The 25,379-nt window shown below is 44.7% G+C and overlaps 1 long non-coding RNA gene across 1 annotated transcript in view; it reads left to right on the plus strand.

The window, feature by feature from the left end:
• Positions 1-25,379, plus strand: part of LOC141082757 (uncharacterized) — a 106,702-nt gene that overhangs the window by 51,772 nt on the left and 29,551 nt on the right. Inside the window, exon 2 of the long non-coding RNA XR_012230583.1 lies at positions 710-797. This is a non-coding gene — a long non-coding RNA (uncharacterized lncRNA). The remainder of the gene's footprint in view (positions 1-709; positions 798-25,379) is intronic.

The raw sequence follows: 25,379 nt of genomic DNA on the forward strand, positions 1-25,379 counted from the left end.
GTCTCCTGGTAGGGCCTCCTGCCTCTGATCACTACGCTGACAGACACAGCAAACCTTCTTGCCACAGCTCGCATTGATGTGCCATCCTGGATGAGATGCACTACCTGAGCCACTTGTGTGGGTTGTAGAGTCCGTCTCATGCTACCACGAGTATGAAAGCACAACCAATATTCAAAAGTGACCAAAACATCAGCCAGAAAGCATTGATACTGAGATGTGGTCTGTGGTCCCCACCTGAAGAACCACTTCTGTATTGAGGGTGTCTTGATAATTGCCAATAATTTCCATCTGTTGTCTATTCCATTTGCCCAACAACATGTGAAATTGATTGTCAAACAGTATTGCTTCCTAAGTGGACAGTTTGATTTCACAGAAGTTTGATTTACTTGGAGTTATATTCTGTTGTTTAAGTGTTCCCTTTATTTTTTTGAGCAGTGTATATATGTAGAAAAATCGAGTTGAATGATGCTTTGCATCTCATTGCTAGGAATTCATTTAGAAAGCTCAATGTTCCACATGTCCAAATTCTAGAATGTTAAAATGATAATCAAGCTCTCAGCTCAGTATAATGAGTAACACATTATATAGACATGTCCATAAGATGATTATCACCACCACAGCTTTAGTCAACAGTAAATACACTCCATCTCATTTGTTCTTCAGAACTGTATAATTGTAATAGACCTTTTTTAATTCTTCTCATTGAAAGGAAAACGTCCCTGTCTGGACAAGATAAGTCACGCTGGTTACATAATTGGCCCCGTTGTGAGACTGTCGGCTTGGAAATGGACTCAAAGGTGAGCGAGGTTACAGATATTAATCAAGTAACAGTGACACAAAGGAACCAGTATCCTCACATTTATTATACATTGCCAGAATATTATCTAGAATAATCCTTTAGGAAGAATCATCATCTCTGAATAATTTGAAGACTAATGAGTTTTTAATGAAGGAATTTAATTCCAACCGATTCTTGAGGTAATTTGCTGTAAATATTTAATGATTGGATTCTGTATATACATCTGTCAGTGATATGAACAAATATTGGAAGACGGAAGGTAGATTTGTGTGCTTCAAATACAATTATTACCAGGTTATTGAAGACATATGATATTGTAACCTAAGGTTAGTAAGTTGCTGTTAAAGGAGTGACTAATGACTGGTATGCTGTATGTGATAGGTAACCAGTTCCTGAAAGAGAGGGAGAGGTGGTGAGAAATAATATATATATATATATATTTATATATATATATATTAAGAGCCTGAGAACTGTGTTCTCTACCCGAGAGCCACAAAAAAGTGCACTAGGATTCAGTCAGTCGTAGCCCTCTCCAACAGGAGCAAAGTCCAACAATAACCGATATCTTCCCATCTAAAGCAAGGACACCTCAGCAAGAGTCAGGGAATGATACTTCCTCTAACTAAAGTCAAGGGAGACCCAAACTTATTCCCAGTGTGTGCCCAGACTGCCACCCAAGCCATCTAGGTTGGCTCCCCTCCTGAGAGAGGAGAGTTAGGGGTTTTTTTTTTGGATGAGCAGAACCTGATGAGCTCACTTCCCCCAAGACTGATCAAGATGGAACCCATAAAGGATACACACCCTGAAAAGTCCAAGTAACAAAGACATGTGCAAATGGTGACACACAAGTGAATACAATTAATGAAATATTACATTGCTTCATGGAGTATCTACTGTATAAACCTAGCTGGCAGTAGGTTGGATATTGGTGTGTGCAGTACCTTTTAGTGAAGTTATACTACCTTATGGCAAGCTTTGATCATTATTAGATCAGTTTCTGGACACTTCGTTATATTGGGTGGATCAGACAAAGGTGCATTCAATCATGCATTTTCTTGCTCCTCTCAGTAGATTAAGTCTTACAGGTAATGCTCCTTACTAGGAAAAATATGTAAATCAGTTCTTCAAAAGAAAGAGAACAGTTTCTTTAGTGCCACCCATTAGAAGTTGCTACCCAATGATCAACCCTTTAAAGTACAACTGTGGCGCCCCAAGGAGTATGGTCGCCACAGTGGCATTACCTTCCTCCTAGGTAGTGTGATGTCATGCTTGGAAGCAATGAAGGGTCTCTCCATCAGGGAAATACAACACACAGCACAGTTCTCACTCCAGGCCAGCAGAGGGAGCTCTGAACCAAAACTGGGGGAAGGGCGGCTCTCTGGGGGCAAGGAAGGGGAAATTAGTCAGTTTGTGTGAGGAGAGAAACGTGTGTGGACATGAGGAGAAGAGCTGGAAGATTGAGCGGAGTTCAGGCTCACTTATAGCTGTAGCGCATGGTCTGGAGTCCGGTCTCCAAGGTTGTACGGATACTGATGTTCCTGCAGCAGAAACCAGAGGAATAAGAAGCTGTAAATGCTCTGTTCCCACATAAGACTCGGAGGCACAACAGCAACGTGTGAGCCAGAAGAAGAAGGCTACAGCTGTCTGCCATACGAGGGAGTTCTAAAAGAGAACAAGCAAGTGGAACTTCAGTGTAACACAGTACTGCAAGTACCTCAGATAAGCGCTAGAAAGGAGACTACACAGCCCATCTGCATAGAGAGATTCCTAAGTTGCTTCCAAGCTAGCCAGCCTCTGTTCCATCTGTAATCTGGACCCTGGACTGCACTTACAAAGCACAGTAAAGGTAACGGAAATTGCACCCTGTTGTGTCATTGCATTCTTCCTGCAAACCCTCCAGCACTGCTACGTCACTGTGCCAGACACTACACCCTCTTCCTCAACACCTATTACCACTGCCCTGGGACCACAGCTCCACCTGTGGGGAGCTATTACATCTTGCTGCCTTATACCATCTATCCCAGAGGATCTGTCTGCAGCGTCGGCTTAACCCCTTTATTGCCGATCACCACAGGTGGCGTCACGTATCATCCACTTATAAACTTTAACCAGCCACGCTTAACCCCTTTTACATGGACGCCCAGGGCCACGGACCGGGTCACTGCTACTGTGACACTTCCCTCTGATACCGGCCCGGTACCGAGTACCCCACTGCCCTGGCGGGCGACCCACAACTATCATTTTGGATTTTTTTTTGTATTACAGTGACTGCATAGTGTTATTTATCAATGGAGTTCAGGGTCCTGAGACCCCCAATGATTGTGTAGGGTCGGTGGGCCGAGCTGGGGGGGTGGTCCCTCGATATACCGCGCAGTGACGTACAGACACACGATGAGTCAAGTTTCGGGTAGAACAGGTCCAAGTTTATTCTCTTGCCGTCCACCTGACGGCCTCCGAAGTACACCGCACTTCAATTCACTTTACTTCACTTCACTTATCGGCCCCCAGTTTCCAGGGCCGCTTCCCGCACACCGTACTTTACACCAGGGACGTACATTTACGCACCGTCCCCTCTTCACTCTTCGACCCTCCTGTCAGATCCGTCACTGTGGCCGCCTTAGGCCCGTAAACCAACAGCACTTTTACTGAACAGTCGTCTCTCTCTCAATACGGTTTGCGTTACCTCAGTGCCTCATCTATACTGCGGTACTCTGGTGTCAGGACCACCCCCTGGCTTTCTCTCTCCTCAGTCCCCCTGATTCGGTTTTCTTCACAGTGCACAAACTGTCGTAGTCCTCCTGTCACTGGAGCTCCCTCTGGGGACTGGAACTTTCTGGAACCCTCCTTCAAATTTATATCTTTCCCGGTTCCCTGTAACTCCGCACCCCATGACCAACGGTTTCCTAAGCCCTAAGCTGATGTCAAGTCCTTTGCTCACACTCCTCCCTGCCCTCTAATGGTCAACCCAAGGTACTGCACGTCCACTACACTTTCCACTTTCTCAGCTGTTTCCCCACTGTAGTAACTGACACCTGTCTAAACTCTGCAAACCTTTCCTTCTCTATTCTGATACGTCCGTCCGTCCGTCAGGTCACCTTCCCTACACTCACCCTTCCTTTGTCTATTGTTGTCCTCGACAATCGTAATCCCTGCCTTTGTCGTTCTGAAGCTTCACCTACACTCTGTTGTCGAACCAGTTGTTGGGCCAAACCCACTACCTGTGGGGGCCGAACCATACTGGGAGCACCATGCTCTGAGCAGCCTACTGCTACTCACCAGCGCGCATGCCACATGACAATGTCTTTCAAATTGGGCTAGGTACACCCATATTCTCTCTATGGCGTGTACCTTCCCCTACTCTCCCCTTCTGTTACCTTCCACTGTCCGGTACGCCATGATCGAGGCCTCACACCTACCAGATCATTGCCGGTGTCCACCTTCCTCCCTCAGGGGTGTCCGTGGTGTCGAGGACCTGACCTAGGACGGCTGTCTTTCTCACGTCTTCCATCCCTTTTACCTTTCTTTCAGTTACATGTCATGGTAGGCGTCTCAGTTTCCCAGACCTTCTCCACACATAGACCCCTTTCGGATCTCACACTTCCCTTTGGTCCCTCAGACCTTCTCTTACCCGGACCTGTTGCATTTTCTTGTGCATATTGTACAACAAAACAACTTTACAATATCACAAGTACCCCATTTTTTTATATATTTTTTTTTCATTTTCTTTTGCTTTCAAAAATCAACATACAACAATAAAACATCACATGTTCTCCTCCCCCCTTCCTTGGACATGGACACTCCCTCTGCTCTTCGTATCCCCACTCTGTCAGGATATAACATTTTCAAAAAACACATTTTCTATTACCATGGGTGTAGAACTGTCCTGTGAACTGCACAATGGTGCCTTATACTCCCGACAGTCTAATCCACTTTTGGTGGTCAGAAGTGAGGGGCTCCACAGCCGTGGAGCTCCTGGAATACCGAGGGTGTCCACACAAGTCCTCTTCTATGGGGGTTCGCATTCTTCTGGCTCTGCAATTACAGCCACCGCATAATAACCGCGGGGGCAGTATTCTTTTTAATAAGATACTACGTCTCCTTCTTGCAGAGCCTGGCCGTGACGTACGGAGGTCACATTTATATAGACTTTTTGACCAGTCTTATCCCGGATGAAGCCGTAACCTTTTGCAATGTTAGTGTACACCAGCCGTCCCCTCGATCTCTTAGCCGCCATACCTGCCTCTCCCTTTTCATGAAGCAGGTTCCATATCTCTTGCTCCCGTGCCTTCTTCCCCTTAATAACCTCCGCAACCCAAACGGAGGGTACAGCGCAGGCTCTAGAGTCCGATGGGCGGGGCTCCACCGAAGAAGAGAGCAGGGCAGAGGCAGCTGCTGGAGCCGAATGGCGGATGGGAACAGCCGTGTTCTTGGTAGGATGGGTCACAGGGTCGGCCAAATAGGACGTTGCCGGTCCCAGTACCGGCATAACCGTGGCCACCGGGTAGGCCGCACTTGACGTTTCAGCTGGGGCTGGGGTAGTGACCGATTTTAGAGCTGGGGTCATCAGCGGCAGGGGAAGCGCAACAGCACCCTCTGGGATCAGGCTCCGCTCCGGCGGCACCGTGCATGGTGTCTTCGGGCTGGGTGGTGCAGGACTCGGAGCGGGGGTTCCGCTCAATTCAGCAAAGAGGGGTGGGCCTCTTGTGACCGGTCTCTCGGGTACACAGGCTGCTGCGCGCTGCAGCCGAATGGTGGGGGCCGCTTGCGGAGCCACTGTCAGGGCCGGAGGAACTCTCACCTTCCCCGGCGCCGCGGCCTCCATTACGTCATCACGCGGCTCCTTCTGCAGTTTCCTCTCTTCACCCCACCGTCCGGCGGGGCTAACCTCCGGGCTCAGGGGTTCCACAGGGAGGCTTTCTGCTGGCAACTTCTGTAGCTGCTCCCACTGGTTCCGCACCGGCTCTGCTTTCCCGCTCACCGTCCTGCTGCCTGCTCGTGACTCTGGAAGGAATGTTTCCTGGCGTGTCTCGACCTCCCGGCGCCACTGCCACTCCAGGCGCCCGATGCCCCGACATCCACAGCATCTCATATCGTCCGATGGGCAGCACTCGAATGGCGCCAGACAGCCGCAGCCAACCTTTTTCCCTGTGCCACTCCCTCTGCTGGGTGGGGCATTGGCAGGCCTTTACACCCACTTGTCAGGGTCCAGTGGGAGCATCGGCCTCCCTGTACATAGCGCTGGCCCCCAGGGTACTAGAAGGGGGTCCCAGTCCATTGAGAACTACAGCAAACACCTGGATCTCTCCTCTGCACTGAAGCAGCACTGCCATCTTGCACCAGTCCTGGTACCTCCCCGGATCTTCTGCTGGCGACGCAGATACGCCGCAGCGCTCCCAAATTGTAATCCACAGGTGGGTATTTTGTACTCCACAGGTGTTTGTAATCCAAGCAGTGTAGTCCAAATCTTTAGGGCAGGCCTGCCGCAAAAGATGATGTATTAGCGGCGTTGATCCTGCTGACTACGCCAAGTGAGGGTCGGCGGGCCGAGCTGGGGGGGTTGTCCCTCGATATACCGTGCAGTGACGTACAGACACACGATGAGGCAAGTTTCGGGTACAACAGGTTCAAGTTTATTCTTTTGCCGTCCACCTGACGGCCTCCGAAGTACACCGCACTTTAATTCACTTTGCTTCACTTTGCTTCACTTCACTTATCGGCCCCCCCGTTTCCAGGGCCGCTTCCCGCACACCGTACTTTATCTGGGGACGAACATTTACGCACCGTCCCCACTTCACTCTTCGACCCTCCTGTCAGATCCGTCACTGTGGCCTCCTTAGTCCCGTAAACCAACAGCACTTTTACTGAACAGTCGTCTCTCTCTTAATACGGTATGCGTTACCTCAGTGCCTCGTCTATACTGTGGTACTCTGGTGTCAGGACCACCACCCTGGCTTTCTCTCTCCTCAGTCCCCCAGGTTCGGTTTTCCTCACAGTGCACAAACTGTCGTAGTCCTCCTGTCACTGGAGCTCCCTCTGGGGACTGGAACTTTCTGGAACCCTCCTTCAAATTTATATCTTTCCCGGTTCCCTGTAACTCCGCCCCCCATGACCAACGGTTTCCTAAGCCCTAAGCTGATGTCAAGTCCTTTGCTCACACTCCTCCCTTCCCTCTAATGGTCAACCCAAGGTACTGCACATCCACTACACTTTCTCAGCTGTTTCCCCACTGTAGTAACTGACACCTGTCTAAACTGTGCAAACCTTTCCTTCTCTATTCTGACACGTCCGTCCGTCCGTCAGGTCACCTTCCCTACAATTGGTTAGACCACTTCTTTGAAGTGCGAAACTCCTGCATGAGCTGCCCACATAGAGCAGTGAATGGGTTTAGCAGTAAGTCTATAGGTCCATACGCTGCTCAATTAGAGTGAATGTGCAGACCAATAGATAGAGTTAATATCGAGCCCATATGCTGCTGTGCGCACTTCAGAATGATGTTTTGACCAATCGTTGGGGGTCTTACGCCAAGATTCCCACCGGTCATCAACACTATGCACTGCCTGAACTATATAAAAACTTTTACAAAATGACAGTTACACTTTAATAAGGTTTGCAATGTCTGCAGCGTCTCTGCACCTTGCAGGCTTCCCTAACGCGGCGTCTGTATTTTACACAGGCGGCCGCTGCAGAGCTAAATATAGACGTTAGTCACCGGACGGGACAACGTCTTCTATTAGTGATCCTGTTCACTTGGAGCCAAGAATATAGTAACTATTTCATTTTGGAAAGTTCATGAGTTAGACTTCTGGATTTCCTGTCTGCTAAACAGCGTTCCTGGGACTTCAGCGCCATTATGCTAATGCCTGCCTAAAAGGTAATACACCCTTTATTCTAGTCCCGCATAGAGACATTAATCTCAGCACATGTTAATTGGGTTTTCGGAGCTTAATCCTTAAGGTTGTCAGGAACACTGCACTGAACTTGCTCACTGAGCCAGTGCGCGTGTCCTGAGTAAAGCGAACAGTGCTCAAAGATACCTGTGGAGCGGGCAGCAGCCGAGAAGATGCGTACTGCAGAGCCGCAGGACCTGTAGCACGTGACTGCTAGGGGCGTGGCCTAAACTCCACAGAGCTTGGAGCTGCAAGATAACTCCTAGCAGGGTAACTGCGAGACAAAGTTACCAGGGGGCATAGACAGGGAGAATAGTCAAGACGTAGCCAATGAGTCACACACAGAGATAGCTGCAAAGGTACAAGAGGGGCGAGCAGAGAGTAGTCAGGTCACAGGCAATGAGTCACACACAGAGATAATAACGCAGTACAAAATCAACAGGCAAACTCACCACGGGAAACAGAACTGGGTCAGGACCATAAAAACAAACTATAGCAACAAACAGGCACACAGGGGTCAGCACACTAGGCCAAAGGCAAAAGTATAACTGGCAGGGATTGAAGCTTCCCAGGGGTTTAAGAAGCTCTCCCAGAACCAGAAAGAGGCCACAATCATTAACCCCAGGTGTGCAGGTCAAAACCTGCACCGAGCTCCAGACATTAACTCCAGGTGTGCAGCTCAAAAACCTGCACTGGGATCATGACAAAGGTACACACTTCAGGGTGAGTTTTTAGTTTTTTCTTTTAAATTATTATATTGGACAGATTGAGTGGTTTTGTCCTTGAAACTTGCTGCTTTTGTGATACATGTACCACGTGCAGCGCCGATTGTCTTTTTTCTGATTTTATCAAGGTTTGCAATGTGACTAGAAATATTAGCCAACTAATACGTTTGTCGTCTTGGAGTGAGTTTATGGCATAAGCTAAGTGGATACTGGGTGTTATATACTTAAAGTAAACCTGTCTTTAGGATTTTGCTCAGTAAACTACAGACACTGTCAGGTTGGCGCCATTACACTTATTAAAATGATATCTTGGCTGATGAAATCCGTCTTGTGGTGGTTGTTTAATCTTTATTTGCAGTTTTCAGTGAATGAGATTCTCGTCCTCTGGGGCAGTCAGTGGGCGAGGCTTTTTTGGGGGCTCTGTTCTCATATTCATCCTTACTGGCTTAAATGACAGGTCACTGAGCCTTCAGTGACCTGTCTCCTATTTTAAATACTGCGCCTGTGCAGTTCATATTGTGGCATTTTTTAAAAAAAATATATAACTACAGCAAAATGGCGCCGGTGGCGGCGCATGAGCGGAAACATCTCTTGCTTGCACCTTCCCACCTGCTTGCTTTCCCTCTTTCTCAGTCCCCTCTTCTTTGATTGACAGCTCCAGAGAAGGTGGGATATAGAAGGAAAACAAGTAGGTGGACAGGTGCGCAAAAATGATTGGCCACACCAAGGGTACACCGAGCGCTTGTGCTTGGTTTGAACAGTCATTCTGTGCTACAGACTAAAGGCCCCGTCACACACAGTGATCTCGCTAGCGAGATCGCTGATTTTGTGATGCCACAGCGTTCTAGCAAGCGAGATCGCTGTGTGTGGTGGGGATCAGCGACTGGCCGCCCGCCGGGTATTGCTGATTGTGCACTATCGTCCTGGGCCATTTTTTGATCATTGCTCTCCCGCTGGCCAGCGCGCATCGCTGCATGTGGCAGCGGGAACCAACGATCAGCGAGGCTCCCAGCGCTCTAAGCAGGCGCTGGGAGCTGGTATCTAAGGTAAATATTGGGTTACTAAGTGGCGTGCGTCACTAAGTTACCCGATGTGTACCTTAGAAACCTGCGTACTCGCAGCTCCCGGCGCAAGGACGCAGGTTTCTAAGGTACACATTGGGTAACTAAGTGACGTGCGCCGCTTAGTAACCCGATATTTACCTTAGATACCAGCGTCCTCGCTGGTGCTGATCGCTGGTGAAGCTGCCTGTTTGGCAGCTCACCAGCGATCATGTAGTGATGCACCAGCGATCCTGACAAGGTCGTATCGTTGTCGTGATCTCTGGTGCATCTTTAAGTGTAACAGTACCCTAACTTTATTGTAACTACTGGTAGTTTAAGGGCAAGTATTATGATTATTCTTGGGAAATGATTAGTCAGGTTACTCCATAGAACATTTGAATGACAGCAGACATTTCTTTGCGACTTCTTTGGACTCCTTTGTCTAGTTCTATTAAAGAGAGTAGGACCCCACGCATACACTCATTTATGAATATTATTTGTAAATCTTGTGCAGGAGACTAAATAGAGAGAAAACAAAAGAACGCTTCCTAAGCACAGTAAAAGTGTTAAAGGTGTTGGTACTGTAATACGTGTGTGTAAGCTAACCTGAGTTGGTTGTGCAAGATAGGCACAACGCTGGACTGGGCTTTGCAGATGGGTGGCATCCTCCACTATGGTATGCTGCTTATCCAAGATGTTTAGTGATGTGCTTATCATGGTGTAACCACAAATCCAAGTGGAAGTCAACAGACAGATTCCGGAGACTCTTCCTTCTAGCAGCTGGGATCCCAATTGATCGTCAATTTTACAACATACCTCCAGTTATCAATTGGAGAGATAAAAAAACGCTTTTAGTGCGCTGGATGAAATAATTTATTCCGAAAGGTTGCAGACATCAAGGATATCCTGCACACCAATGAATGGAGTACAACTTTATGAATATTATTGCTTAACTCTAAGACCCAAAAAGCTTTATATGTTCAGACATCAAGAGTAATTTATCAACTATTTATGAAAGGAATGTCAGAACAAAATCATCAGAAGCAATGGGATAAAGTCATGTATGAAGATTTAGATGCCCTCATTGGTGAACAGAATTAACATATCACTGTAGATATCAATTGGGTACAAGCATTAAAAAAATAGGTTGTAAATACAGAGAAATCAGCATATGTGTGAACTGTATTGGGATTCATGATGACATTTCTATTCATTTATTTACAGATGTAACATCAAAGTGATTAATTTTGTGCTAAAGGTTCCTGCATTAAAAAAAATAGCTTCCATTCTGGAAGATTAAATCCTAATATTTGTTTTTCTTTTTTTTTATTACATTCCGAATATCTTTGTTCAGTGTTTATATCAGCTTCATACGTTATATGTCTGTTGCACAGAAATGATTACCTGTGTGGCATAATTGCTCCGCTTTTCACTGGCTTGCTATGAGGACAGAATATGAAATATGTAAACTGCGTACTGAGACCAATTTTCGTCTTCTTGAAGAGTCTGTTCCGAGTTATCAGCCATTTCAGGTTAGGGATAGGCTGAATGTAATGTGGGATTAATAGAAGGACATGTAAACAATGTTCTTATAGACTTAATGTGTAAGACAGCTGGTGGGTTAAGCTTGGGGGGTGAACACATCTGAGTAGGCCCCTAACCAAGGTGATGATTTTTACAGCTACGATGGAGCACCCTGATAATTGTTTATAGGGCAACCTCAGCACATGACAATACAGTTATCACTACACAAAGACTAACATCGATGTTACTGCCATAGATGACTATTTAGAGGTAGATACCAGTCCTGCAGAACATGTTAAGAGGTATTGAGATTTTGGTTTTGGCTTTTATCATAAGGCACGTGGCAAGGCTCATTGGAGGGTCGATATTGACTTTTAGGTTTATTACTTCCAATAGGTGGCACTAGAATTCTAGTCCTCTTCCTCTCTGAAGAGATCATTTGCATATTTCTTAGAGGAGCATTGCAAGGCTTAAAGGTCTCCTGATCTTGTCATGGCAGGCTTGACATGTCACTATCCACAAGGAGAAATGTTACCCCTTGGATATCAGTAATAGATAAAGACTTAAATCTGATGTTCTGCAAGTGTGATATAGTTATTGCAATCACCTGTTAGGTGCCACAGGTAAGTTACAGGTGCTGTTAATTACACAAATTAGAGAAGCATCACATGATTTTTCGAACAGTGCCAATACTTTTGTCCACCCTCTCTTTTATGTTTGGTGTGGAATTATATCCAATTTGGCTTTAGGACAATTCTTTTTGTGTTTTTTCATTTAAGACAAATTAAATGAAGATAATAATACCAAGAATTTGTGTTTGCAATCATTTTCAGGAAGAAACTGAGTATTATCTGACAGAATTGCAGGGGTGTCAATACTTTTGGACACAACTGTATTGTAAAATGTCCTGTTTCGTCCCATTTGATAGTGACATTACGCCATAGAAAATATCAATGCCCACTGTGAGTGCAATGTAATAGCGCCCATAATTTTACAGTCTAGATAGTAATAGATAGTAACCATGCCTCCTGTGTGTCCATTATCCTATAATGTAATGCCTTTTAAGTGCCCACTTAATATTTAATAGTGTTACCTGAGTGCCCCTAAAAAGTAATAAAGTCCTCTGAATGTCTCCTTAGCAATTAATATTGCCCTGAGTGCCTCATCAATAATAATAATAATACCCTGAGTTTTACACATATATTAATAATGCCCCTGGGAACCACAAATATAGTAATAATGCATTCTGAATCCCCCCACAAACAGTAATAATGTGCCAAGTTCCAACTTGCATAATAATATTCCCTGAGTTCCTGTACGTAAAGTAGTAACCATACCTGAGTTCTCCACATACAGAAAGACCCCGGAGTCACCCCATGTACAGTAAAAATTGCCCCTAAGTCACCAACATACAGTAATAATGACCCAAAATGCCCCCCACCAACAGTAATAATGTCACTTGAATCACTCACATATACAAATAATGCATCCGGAGTCACCCACATAAACAGTAAAATAGATCATGTATATACTCCACTAACCCTCTGATCCTAGCGAGTTCACTGCCACAGTTAGTGCCTCTTTGTGGGCACAGCAATACATGAAGTAGTTGTACCACCTTCACCGAGACTCTGACATCTAGTGCATGTGCCATTCTACAGGCCTCTGGCCTAAAACCATCTGCAACCTACAGAACTGCTTTTCCGCATAGTTTTAACCGTACGCCAATACAAATAGAAAGAGCGGCTGCTCTGTTTGGGCCCTACCATATGAATGAAGCCTGGAGACCTTCACCTCTTCACCCCCCCATAGCTACCCTAATGGGCTAGAGTGTATGTGCTATGGAAAGGACCTCTTAGGAGCCTATGTGTTACTAAATTATATGCTTACCTTTCAATGGTCCACCAGTGCTGTCCAACGTTAGATGAGATATCCCTCTGTCCCGGGAGGTCAGCGCTATGTCCAGACTTCAGCTTTGCCCTCAGCTGAAGTCAGGACGGACTGTGCAGCACAGTGATGTCTTCTACTCTCCGGGACATGCAAGCTGCTGTAATTGATCAGTTTCTCCTTGAACAGCATGAAGAAATGTAGCCACAATAAATTTCCTTTCCTTGACACTACAACCAGTGGTTAATACCAAAAATGCTGCCTACCATGCTAGAGAGTGTAAGTTTGAATCTCAGAAAAAACTAGATTATATATCAGGGATATAAATAATATATCAATTGTGAAATAAAAAAGTAAAGCGTTCCCACCTCCAAAAAGTTATTTTTTGTTTCTTAGAAATGTACTTCTTTACATTTTAAACCCCTTTGCGACATACGCCGTACTAGTACAGTCCATGTGGCATCTCCCCCTTTGATGTGAGCTCCGGCCGTGAGCTCACATCTTTCCCGGCACATGTCAGCTGTTTTGAACAGCTGACATGTGCCCGGAATAGCTATGGGTGGAATTGCGATCCACCTGCGGCTATTAACCTGTTAAATGCTGCTGTCAAACTCTGACAGCAGCATTTAACGTGCGCTTCTAGCCATCAGGGCAGAAATCCACCCACCAGTCACCTCAGTCACGTGATCGCGGGTCACTGGTGTGTTGGCATGACAACCGGAGGTCTCCTGGAGACCACTATGGTTGTCACTGCCGGCTTGCTGTGAGCACCGCCCAGCGCCTAAATGTAGCAGAGCCGATCGGGTTATAGCAACTTCTAGTCTCCCATGGAGGCTATTGAAGCATGCGAAAAGTAAAAAAAAAAGTTTTAAAAAATATTAAAAAAAGGGAAAAAATATAAAAGTTCAAATCATCCCCCTTTTGCCCCATTCAAAATAAAACAATAAAAACAAAATCAAACATAGACATTTTTCATATCGCCGCATTCAGAATCACCCGATCTATCAATAAAAAAGGATTAACCTGATTGGTAAATGGCATAGCGAGAAAAAAAGTCAAAATGCCAGAAATGCGTTTTTGGTCACCGCGACATTGCATTAAAATGCAATAACTGGCAATCAAAAAATCATATCTGCACCAAAATGCTATCATTAAAAATGTCAGCTTGGTAAGCAAAAAATAAGCCCTCACTTAACCTGAGATCACGAAAAATGGAAACGCTACAGGTATAGAAAAAGGGCACAATTTGTTTTTATTTTTTAACAAAGTTTTCACCACTTAGATAAAAAATAACCTAGACATGTTTTGGGTCTGTGAACTTCTAAGGACCTTGAAAATCATAATGGCAGGTCAATTTTAGCATTTAGTGAACATGGTAAGAAAAAACAAATTCAAAAAACAAGTGTGGGATTGCATTGCACTTTTTTTTGCAATTTCACTGCACTTGGAATTTTTTTCCTGTTTTTGATTACAAAATATGGTAAACCAATGGTGACGTTCAAAAGCACAGCTCGTCCCGCAAAAGACAAGCCCTCAAATGACCATATTGACAGAAAAATAAAAAAGTTATGGCTCTTGGAAGAAGAGGAGCGAAAAACAGAAAGGCAAAAATGAAAATGGGCTGTGGCATGAAAGGGTTAAAGGGGTTGCGCAGAAAAGGTTGCAGGCACTCTATGTGGTTGCAAACTACTTAATTGTGACAGTATGCGGTGTGCAAGCTGTTATGACTTCCTGGTATTGGCAGTGTGAGCAGGCAGTCTTGTCACCACATGTATGTAATTCGTGTACTTGGGGTCACGTTTCAGGAAGACACCTTCAGCTTCTCTCCGTATAACTGAATTGAAAGAAGCTGGATGAGTCTAGTTGGCGTGTGACCTTTAGTATGCAATTTGCATACATGAAGTCACGTGACAGCCTGCTTACATCGACAATTCCGGGGAATCATGACAGTGCACGCACTGCACACTGTCACAATTCAGCAGACTGCAATCAAATAGAGGACCTGCAGACTATTGACCCAAATCTAGACAAACCCTTTAATCCATTGCCTCCATAGCCAATTTTTGCTTTTATGGCTTGCATTTTCCCCTCGCCTTCTTCCAAGATTTATAACTTTTTTATTTTCCGTCTACATAGCACAGCTCGCAGTGGTCTCGGATACAGCAATCACAATTTAGTGGAGCTGTCCTGCCATCATTGGAGGTCAGGACCAGAGGTGTATCTAGGTTTTTGGCATCCGGGGCAAGAATTCAGTTTGGCGCTCCCCGCCCCCAAGCACAAATGTGATTTGCACACTTAGTCACGTGTCGACGACCTGCTTACCCTAAGTATTTGTTCATTGAAAAACTGAGAGAAGAAGGAACTTCAGAAGAAGAGCTAGTTGTCACGTGACCGTAAGAATGAAATTTGCATATGAATGAAGCGGCCATGTGATGTGATGTGAGAGCTTCATTTTATAATTAAAGGGCTCGTTCAGGTTTGAGATGAAAGTGTGCAGTGGCTGAAGGCCTCTGAATTCTCACAGCATATTTACTGCACACTTTTAGGATTCTCCCTTGCACAAGTATGCGATTTGTATACGTCTGGTCATATTTCGACTAGACGTGTCCGGCCTCATTCAATTCATTTTCAATGAGTTAGGCCATGCATGACTAGTCGGCATGTGACCAAATGTATGCAAATCGACGGCATGAGAGAATCCTGACAGCGTGAATTACGCACTGTGAAAATTCAAATGTCTGCAGACAGAATGACTGCAGACTCATCACAAACTTTGACAACTCCTTTAATGCTCCTAATGTAAATAAAAATATGAGAATTAGTCAGTATAACAAAAAACATTTACATCCAGGTACCTGATAGATGACATTGTCTCTGGAGGCATTCTCTTTCTTTTCTTCTTCATCTTGCCCAGACGCCATGTTGACTTTTCTCATCCACAGCTCGTCTTTGCAGACTTCCATCTTCTCCGGTCTTCTGCAGCATATCTCCACACGACGCCCCTAAAGATAGCAGTGTCATTATTATGCTCCTGAATAAAAATATCTGCCCTTTGCTGAACCCCAGAATAAATAATTACCCCTCACTATATTCCCTGCACAGAATATGACCCCCACACTGTCCCTCTCATGACACATGCTCTCCACACTGCCAACTCCTTTCCATACTGGGACCCCTCTCTTCACACTGGGTCCCCCTTTGTCTCTACACTATGTCCCCTCACCACACTCCCACTTCTTGGTATGCTATGCTCTTACACTGTTCCTCCATGCTAACCCCCACTACTCTAGTCTCTATTCTGATCCCACTCACACTTTTCTTCCCACATACTGTCTCCTTGCACTGTTCCCCTCAATAGTCTCCTCACATGTTTCCCCCTCCCTCCTCATGCATTTACCCTCTCACTTTCCATGCTCACTCCTCACACATCCCTACAACTCCACATGCTGAGTCTACACACATCCCATCACCCTCGCTCCCCATACTTTGTTCGCATATATATTTACCCCTCGCTCCTCATACTGTGGCCGTACACATACCCCCACTCACCATACTGTGTCTGCACCCATTCCCCCAGGCAGTAAATTTCCCCCTTCCATCTTCGGTGTCTTCAGCTCCACTAACATGAAGCACATACCGCCTATGCTCTCGGCGCCGGTGAGAGACATCAGCAGCTTGATCACATGACCTGATCATACTGACATCGCTCTGACCTGTCGGTGAGAGCTTCAGTTGTACTCTTGATTACTGGGAACCGATGCGCTGAAGCTTCTCTGCCAACAGAACTGCCAACTCCCAGTCTGGAGGGCGGCAGAATGCAACTGCCGGCAGAGATGCTTTGGACCGCCACATTAGGTGGCCCGACTGACCCCATCTTCTTGCTGTTCACGGGTAATGCCTCAGCTGCCCCCCTAGGTATGCCTCTGGTCAGGGCAATATCCCAACTTCCACTCACTCTGTGCAATGTATCTCCTGCCTTCTTCACTTCTAGTTCATAGTTTCTCCTCCCCTGATTCTGTGGGGCGGGACCAGCATCTCTCTGCTCTGTACATACTTATATGCAATGCAACAACTCATTCTTCTCTCTTCTTGAGATTTGGTCTCACCGGGATTTCAACACGCAACATGTTTTAATGAAGGCAGCAGCAAAAGCTATAAAGCACAGGCTGCCCTGACATGTGGCAGAGGATTTTCTCAACGTCTGAATGAGCATATTATGCTCCTAAATTACAGACAGATTGACTTGTTACATAGAGCTACATCTCTATGTACAGTACATTTCTAAATATCTGTACTCTAGGAGAAAACTTAGTCAGATTTCCCCCGGCAGAGATGCCAGCGTACTCACCTGCACTGGCCAGTCCACACTTACCAGTGCTCATCAGTATATCTGCCGGTCCAGTCCGTATTTGCCAGTGCTCATCAGTGTATCTGCCGGTCCAATCCACACCTGCCAGTGCTCATCAGTATATCTTCCGGTTTAGTCCGCACCTACCAGTTCTTATCTGTACGTCAGTGGGTACAGTCCATATCTGTCATTCCTGTGTTCCTACAGTGCCTGCCTGCATCTTCTGTTCTTTCCTTTTGGGCCATCTCGGCTACCAATCTCTAGGGCGTCACCTGCTATCTACCCAAGGTCAGTCCTAGAGTAGCACCCGGTCCCACCTCCTTTGTTTCTCCTCGTATCATGGTATTGTTAGCCACTGTGTATCCGAGGTCGGATTTGGTGAGGCACCTAGTTACGCCCTTCCAGGGTTTCCTTGGTCCTCAGCACAGTGGTTTCACTACCCAGCTTGATACACACTGTATGTACACCTATGTTTCCTGAATAAGAAATCCCCTACATTGTGCTGCTGAATACAGGCATGGACTTACCATTAATATATGATTAGATATCATGCAAACCATCATTACAAATACAGTGAGGAGCAAAAGGGTAAGTGTTTTGAACTTTTGACTTTCAGGCTCCATATCTCATAATCCATTACTGCTTTGAACGTGAGACAACTATCATTTTATACACAATTATCTGGGCTACCTCATACATAAATTTGACTTGCAATTGTTTATCATATGATTAAATATGCAGATTCTTGTCATGTCACTGTATTGTTACTGTTTTGCTCCAGGTGGTGGAAAGTCTTAATTTCCCTGTATACTACAAAATACAACATGTTCTCACATTCCCTAATAGCTCTCTGTGTTATTAGGTTGACTCCCAAATGTAAGCTCACTTGTTTAAATCCAGGAGCATCCATGAAGAAGATTTCACAAGAAAAGAAAAACAGAATCAACCAGCTCATCGATTGCAGTCTCTTGGCCAAAACAATTGCCTGCCTAACTGCATCATGTGAGTGCCATGGCAGTTGGAAGAATATGAAATGAAGTCCATCCATCTATTCAAAAGCCAAGAGGTGGACATCCAGGCAAGTCATTACAAGTTGTATCAGTTCTAGCGTGACAAGAAGTGGCTCATATGCTTCATAATAGTGAGACCACAGACATCCATGCAAGCACTGTGCAACACACACAAATCTGGAACGGTGGCTTGAAAAAAGGTGAAGAAGCCTCAACTTAATTGCCACCATAACAAGGCTCGAGTTTACAAAAAAGTCCGAAAAGTGAGCAGTAGAAGATTGTAAACGGGTGATCTGAAGCAATGAGACAAAAGTCAATAGACTAGGATATGATGGGTGCAAATAAGTCTGGAAGAAACAAGGGAAAAACTGGTTGGTGGAGGAAGCCTCATGATATGGAGTTGTTTCACAGCCCAAAAGCATTAGATACTTGACCAGGATCAATGGTGGTCTCAATACTGAACTATATGTGAGTATCCTACAAGACGAGTTACTTTGTACCCTCGAGTACTCTGGGTATGAAAAGTACGACATAGTGTTCCTGCAGGACATCAAGTCAAAAGTATTTGTCGAGAATGGCGAATAAATGGTTCAATGACAGTCAAGTAAAGGTGCTGGATTGCCGCCACTGTCCCCAGACCTCAACCCAAGCGAGCACTTAGATTTTTAGAAGCAAAACAGTAATGCAGTGGCAAGACTCATATGCTAAATAATTGCAAGTCAAATTTATGATTGAGAAAGCCAAGATGAGTGTCTATAAAATGGTGGTAGTTTCACATTCGAAGCAGTAGTGGATTACCATCCACTGCTGCTATGGAGCCTTATATGGAGCATGAAAATCAAAAGTTTAAAATATTGTTAACCTTTTGCTCAGTAGATCAACTTTCTTAAGCCATCTATACGAGCATGTAGGTCATGGGAAGCTGAATAAAATGTTAGCTTGATAATTGCAATCTGATGTTTTCTTCCAGAGATATCCATGCTTTTATACGTAAATGAGCTGATCCAAGCTATGGGCCGAACACTGATTTGCATGAGAATCAGCCTTCAGTGATTATTGTTGCTAAAAGGAGGCATAATATTGTGAGACATGTAACTGCTAACTAAGAACAGGAAAAATTAATTGTATTACTACAAACACATTTTCTGGGGCTCTCGCAGCTCTACTGTATTGCAACACATATGGTCTGCAGTGAGATCAGGAGAGCAGCCATTATACATCACACAGGTAACGCCCACCCTTCATGTAAAATAATTGATGAATTCAGATTCTCATACAGATCTGTGACCGGCCCATAGCCTGGAACAGATCAATTACATATAAGAAAAACATGGATATCTCTGCAATAAGACATCAGATCGCAGATAACAAGATTTCACTTTATTCAGCTTCCTATGACCTATAGTACATGCCCATATAGACTGCTTAGTAGGGTTGATCCTACTGACAGATTCCCTTTCATTCATTATAATCTCATTATAATTTCCTATCTCCCATCCCACTTTATTAATATTATTGAAAAAAATATTTTTAATACGATCACCTGCAGTTCCACTTCTTTTTGAGGCCTTCGCATACATGCTGGCGCCAGTTGATAACACTGGTGCTGGCACAACACAGAAAAGATGACTCAAGCTCCCCTTGATCTGTGCTGCCATTCTATATTTCCGGCAGCAGAGCTCCAGGAAAGCACCCTTCCTGGCGATAAGTGCCAATGATGGTGGCGAACATAACATTATAATGAGGACAATCTGGCCATGGGCCCTGGTCTTTAGCACAGATTGTGCTCATTATAATCATCCTATGCTGCAGGCAGGATCCACAAGGAGCCCATACTTTGCTAGATTGTATTGCAAGCCGGGACAACCTACCAGGAGCCCATACCTTGATAGATTGTATTGGCTGTAGGAGGTCCTCCAAGGAGCCCAAACATTGCTAGATTGTATGAGTTGAAGGAAGCACCTCCTAGGAGCCCATACATTGCTAGATTGTATAGCCTGTAGGTAGGACTTATTAACAGCCCATACACTCCTAGATTGTATTGCTTGGAGGGGGAAACTATCAGGAGCACAAACATTTCTAGATTGCATTTGCTACTGGAAGGTCTTCTTTGGAGCTGATCTCATACATTGCTAGATTGTATGGGCATAAAGAGGACTTCCTAGAAGCCAGTATAATGCTAGATTCATACATCCCAACTTTAAAAGAAAAGAAAAGTGACAAACTATAAGTGCATGTAGCTTGCCGTGGCAAAACTTTGGACCATGCCCTTACTACATCTACCTAGGCAAAAACAGACTTTCTGAATCACACACACCTGTCTTTTATTTTGCCCAATACATACAGGTACTTTATATAGAAATGTACTTGTGTATTGACATTAGATATAGAGATAAACATGACATTGCTTTAATCCTTTCATGCTCCATGACATATATCCATCATGGAGCTGGTCATGAGCTGAGCCCGCTCTATAGTGGACAATCCTTAGATGTGTTACTGTGTTGCTGGCACCTGACTCTAACCGCAGTTAATATTAGTATTTATTATTATAGTGCCATTTATTCCATGGCACTTTACATGTGAAAAGGGGTATACATAACAAGAAACAAGTACAATAATCTTGAATAAAATGAGTCACCGCCTGGTAGAGGATGAGAGAGGAATCTGCCCGTGAGGTACTCACAATCTACAAGGGATTGGTGAGGAAACAGTAGGTGACGGTTGAGCTGGTCATGTAGCAGTTTGTTGGAACAAGGGTTACTGCAGGTTGATTTTCAGGTTCCTTTTGAAGATTTCAACGGTATTCGAGAGTCTGATATGTTGGGGTAGAGAGAGTTTCAGAGTAGGGGGGATGCACTGGAAAAATGTATGTGATTGTGAAAAGAGGAGATAAGAGGTGAGTAGAGAAAGAGATCTTGTGAGGATCGGAGGTTGCGTGCAGCTAAGTACAGGAAGTCAAGGTCACAGATGTATGGAGGAGACAGGTTGTGGATGGCTTTGTATGCCATGGTTAGGGTTTTGAACTGGAGTCTCTGGGCAAAGGGGAGCCAGTGAAGGGATTGACAGGGAGGAGAGGCCAGGGAATTGCGGGGTTTAGAATAGATTGGAGGGGGTGCGAGAATGATAGAGTGGAGGCCACAGGAAAGTGCAGTAGTCGAAGCAGGAGATGGAGGCATGCACTAGTGTTTTTGCGGACTCTTGGATGAGGAATCATAGAATCATAGAACTATAGAAATGTTAGAATTGGAAAGGGTCCTCAAGGGTCATTGTCTCCAACCCCATACTCAGTTCAGCGCAGGATTCATTGAACCATCTCAGACAGATGTCTGTCCAGCCTCTGCTTGAAGACTTCCATTGAAGAAAAACTCACCATCTCTCGTAGCAGCCTGTTCCACTCATTCATCACCCTCACTGTCAAAACGTTTTTTCTAATATCTAATCTGTATAATATTTATGAATTGGAGTCGGCAGGAAGTGAAAAGGGTTTGGATGTGTAGTTTGAAGGAAAGATCAAAGTCAAGGGTTAGCCCGAGGTAGTGAGCTTGTGGGACTGTGAGCAGCCATTGACTTTGATGGATAGGTCAGTTGGGGGGGGGGTTGAATGTGATGGTGGAAAGAAGATGAATTCTGTTTTATCCATGTTAAGTTTTAGAAATCTAGCAGAGAAGAAAGATGAAATAGAGGACTGACATTGTGTGATTCTGGTTAGTAAGGAGGTGATATCAGGTCCAGAGAGACTCTATGAAGTGTCTGAGGCCGAAGGTGTAGATAAGAAGAGAAGGGGTCCTAGAACTAAACTTTGGGGGGCACTGACAGATAGGGGGAGAGATGAGGAGATGGTGTGTGAGTGGGAGATGCTGAATGTCCGATCTGTTAAGTATGAGGAGATCCAAGATAGGACCAAGTCTGTGTTGTCAAGACATGAGAGAATCTGTAGTTAGAGGGAATGGTCCACTGTGTCAAAGGCAGAGGACAGGTTCAGGAGAAGAGGACAAACTAGTGTCGCTTGGATTTGGCAGTTAGTAGGTCGTAAGTGACTTTACTGGACTTTTACTGGAGTTAGCTCTGGTGGATGATAATTTACCATTTAAAAATAATGTATCATCAATAAAATATAAAAAGTAAAACAATTTAAAAAATGTATTAACATTTAAATTTTTAATGCTTTTTCTTTTATGATTTGTTTGTGCAGAAAGTCTGCTATATTTAACTCTCCAAGCAAAAAGCAAAATGGAGTAATTTCAAAAACTCTGAGTACTGTGCGTCTAAAGATGCTGTTGAATTGTGCATTTTTTTCTATATGCTTCTGAGGAGCCTGAAAAAATGCTTGGAAAGAAAGCATGAAACCGTAAGGCTATGTGCACATGCTTCGGTTTTTTGCTGCGGTTCCGCTGCGGTTTTGACCGCAGCAGAACTGCAGCAGTTCTGCAGACAGTGTACAGTAGCATGTTATCCTATGGGATTTACATTCTGCTGTGCACACGCTGCGGATTTTTAACTGCGGAAAAGCTGCGGTTTTGAATCCGCAGAAACAATTGACATGTCAATTATTTCTGTGGATTCTGCTGCGGTTTGCCACCTATACCATTGTCCAGGTGGCAAACCGCAGGGCAAAACCGCAGGTATTTTACCTGCGGTTCTGCAGATAAAATTCCGCAGACCAATCCGCAGTGTGTGCACTTAGCCTTACTTTTTCAAATTGCAGAATTAACGCGTTTCTGTAAGATAAAAAATACATCAAAAATGTTGCTTCAAAACTGCACCAAAAATGCATCAAATATCAGTGCTGCATCTTTCTGCTCTGCACACACCTACATTAATTAAATAAACAATTATCTTCTTTTCTTGTGATCCGGTCTCACCGGGATTCGAATATAATCAAATCTATATAATTATAGGCAGTAGCAAAAGCTATGAGCCTCACCTGCACTGACAAGTATGGGAGAATCTTCTATACTTGAATATATAAGTGATACATCTGTACATAGCAGTGTATGTCTAAGTACCTGTGATCCAGAGGTGAAGGAAAAGTCCAATTTTTTTTTCTGCCTGCAAAATTACTAAAAAAAATTGAAAAACAATTACAAAAATTTCATTTTTAATGCGTTTTGTTAAAAAATAATAAACATCACAAACCAGCAAAACACATGGACATATTTGGTGTCCCTGTTATTGTAACAGCCTGTACAACACAGTGATCAACACAATAATGACATTTTTAATACACTTTTTTAAAAAATTAAACACAAATCCGCAAATAACAGAAATTGTTGCTATCACATTAATCATAGCAACCTGCAAATACAGTTAACTTCTTTTTTACGATGATTGGTGAATGGCATAAAAAAAGTTGGGATAGATTTTTTTCTCTCCATTAAGTGTGGCGCCCTATGTCTTTACCGCCACAAAGGGTTAAATATGTACTGTTTTGCATGTGTTTTGTAAGCAATGGGAGTTATGCTTTCTCTGCTAGAGACCACAACACACACACACATAATTTACCTCACTCCCTTACTTGTCTGAAGCTTAGAGCTTTGCAGACAAACCCTAACTGGGAGGAGGAGCAGAGTTGTTGTTTTCAGTGAAGAGGAAGAAGAGAGAATGGAAAACATTCTTGGACACCATGACATGTCCTCCCTCCAGGAGCAAAGATAGAAGAATCAGGGAGTCAGCCCCTAGGCCATCCATGCTTTCAGAGCAGGGTGGTAAGCTGAGAGACTGTGTGAGTTTATACAACCAACAGCACAGTGTTTTCCCCGGGATGACAGCAGCAAACTAGGATCAGTGAAGGATTGTGCAAGAAGGAACTCGAGCTTCACACAGGATCCAAGCTGCAAGTTGCCAGAGGAGGAATACACAGTGAGTAGGGGCTATACAGGAAACTTTGGTCCCAGAAGGGATTAGAATAGCAGGAAGCTTACACCGAGTGACAGCAGAGTGAAGGATAACTCCCATTCTGCAGAGCAGACTGTAACCTGGTGAGAGATGTAATACTGTATCTTCTCTGAACTGCACCTGAACTACAGTAAATAATAAAGTGACTTTCCTTGTCTCCTGCCTTATTACTCCATGCCTTCTACTTCCATCACAATCTTTGGGGGTCAGCCCTGATTGGAGAGGCTTAAACATCTGCACTGCCATCACCATCTACTCCCCCAGGGATCATCTGCAGTGCCGGCTATACTACAGTCGAACACTTCAACTGGCGTCACGAATCACTACATAAACTTTATCCCTAATCAATACTCCCCTTTTACATGACCGCCTGGGGCCATGGACTGGGTCACCGCCACTGTGACACATCCCTTTAAGACGACCGGCCTGGTACCGAGTATCCCACGGCCTCTGGGGCGCATCATAAGCCCATAAAAAATGTAATAGAAATGTAACACTGAGGTCTTGTTCTCACATAGCATAAATGCAGCATTTATTTCACTGCTTTTTTCTGCATCACACAACAAAATAACACACAATACTTAAAAAACAGTGTGGGGACCCATCTATTCTTGAGAACCAACCTTGATGAAGCTGACAGCTGAGGGTTGCAGCCCCCAGCTGTAAGATTCGCTTGGTTGGTTCACAAAATGAGGGGGACCCCACGTTGGGTTTTCATTCATACTGCTCTCCTGCCAGCAGAGCAGGAGAGAAGAATCACAGCCGCGGTCAGCACCAGCCGCCGGGAACAGCACTTACTGTAGCGCTTCTTCCCGGCAGCGTCCGTGTGGTCCTGATGCAGCTCACATGCTGCACACGGTTGCCACACGGAGGTGCCACTTGTCCACATGGACATACGGATATGGATAGCTCAGGTACCGGTTTTTCTGGTACCGGAATAATCTGGACGTGTGAAAACTTGCCTAAGATAGCAACCTGTGCTATACTATTCGAGACTCGAATAGTGTCTTGAATAGTGAGCATTCCAAAGTGCGAACGCTTGCGTTCCACGAGCAGGAAATGATGACACTGGCCAGGTGACAGGTACAGGAAGTGAAGCAAACGGTTCACAGCAGAACCTTTGCATTCCATAAGCCGGAAGTGAGAAGACCAGCGTCTGGAAACATGCAGGTTGCCGCGGCGTGTTTGAACTTATATAAGGCAAGTGTAACGAACATTATGCGCGCTATTTTTCATACAGCAAAATAGATGTCACAAT

The sequence above is a fragment of the Dendrobates tinctorius genome, unplaced genomic scaffold, assembly GCF_039654945.1.
Source record: "Dendrobates tinctorius isolate UK_male_01 unplaced genomic scaffold, ASM3965494v1 ptg000001l, whole genome shotgun sequence".
Lineage (NCBI taxonomy): Eukaryota > Metazoa > Chordata > Amphibia > Anura > Dendrobatidae > Dendrobates > Dendrobates tinctorius.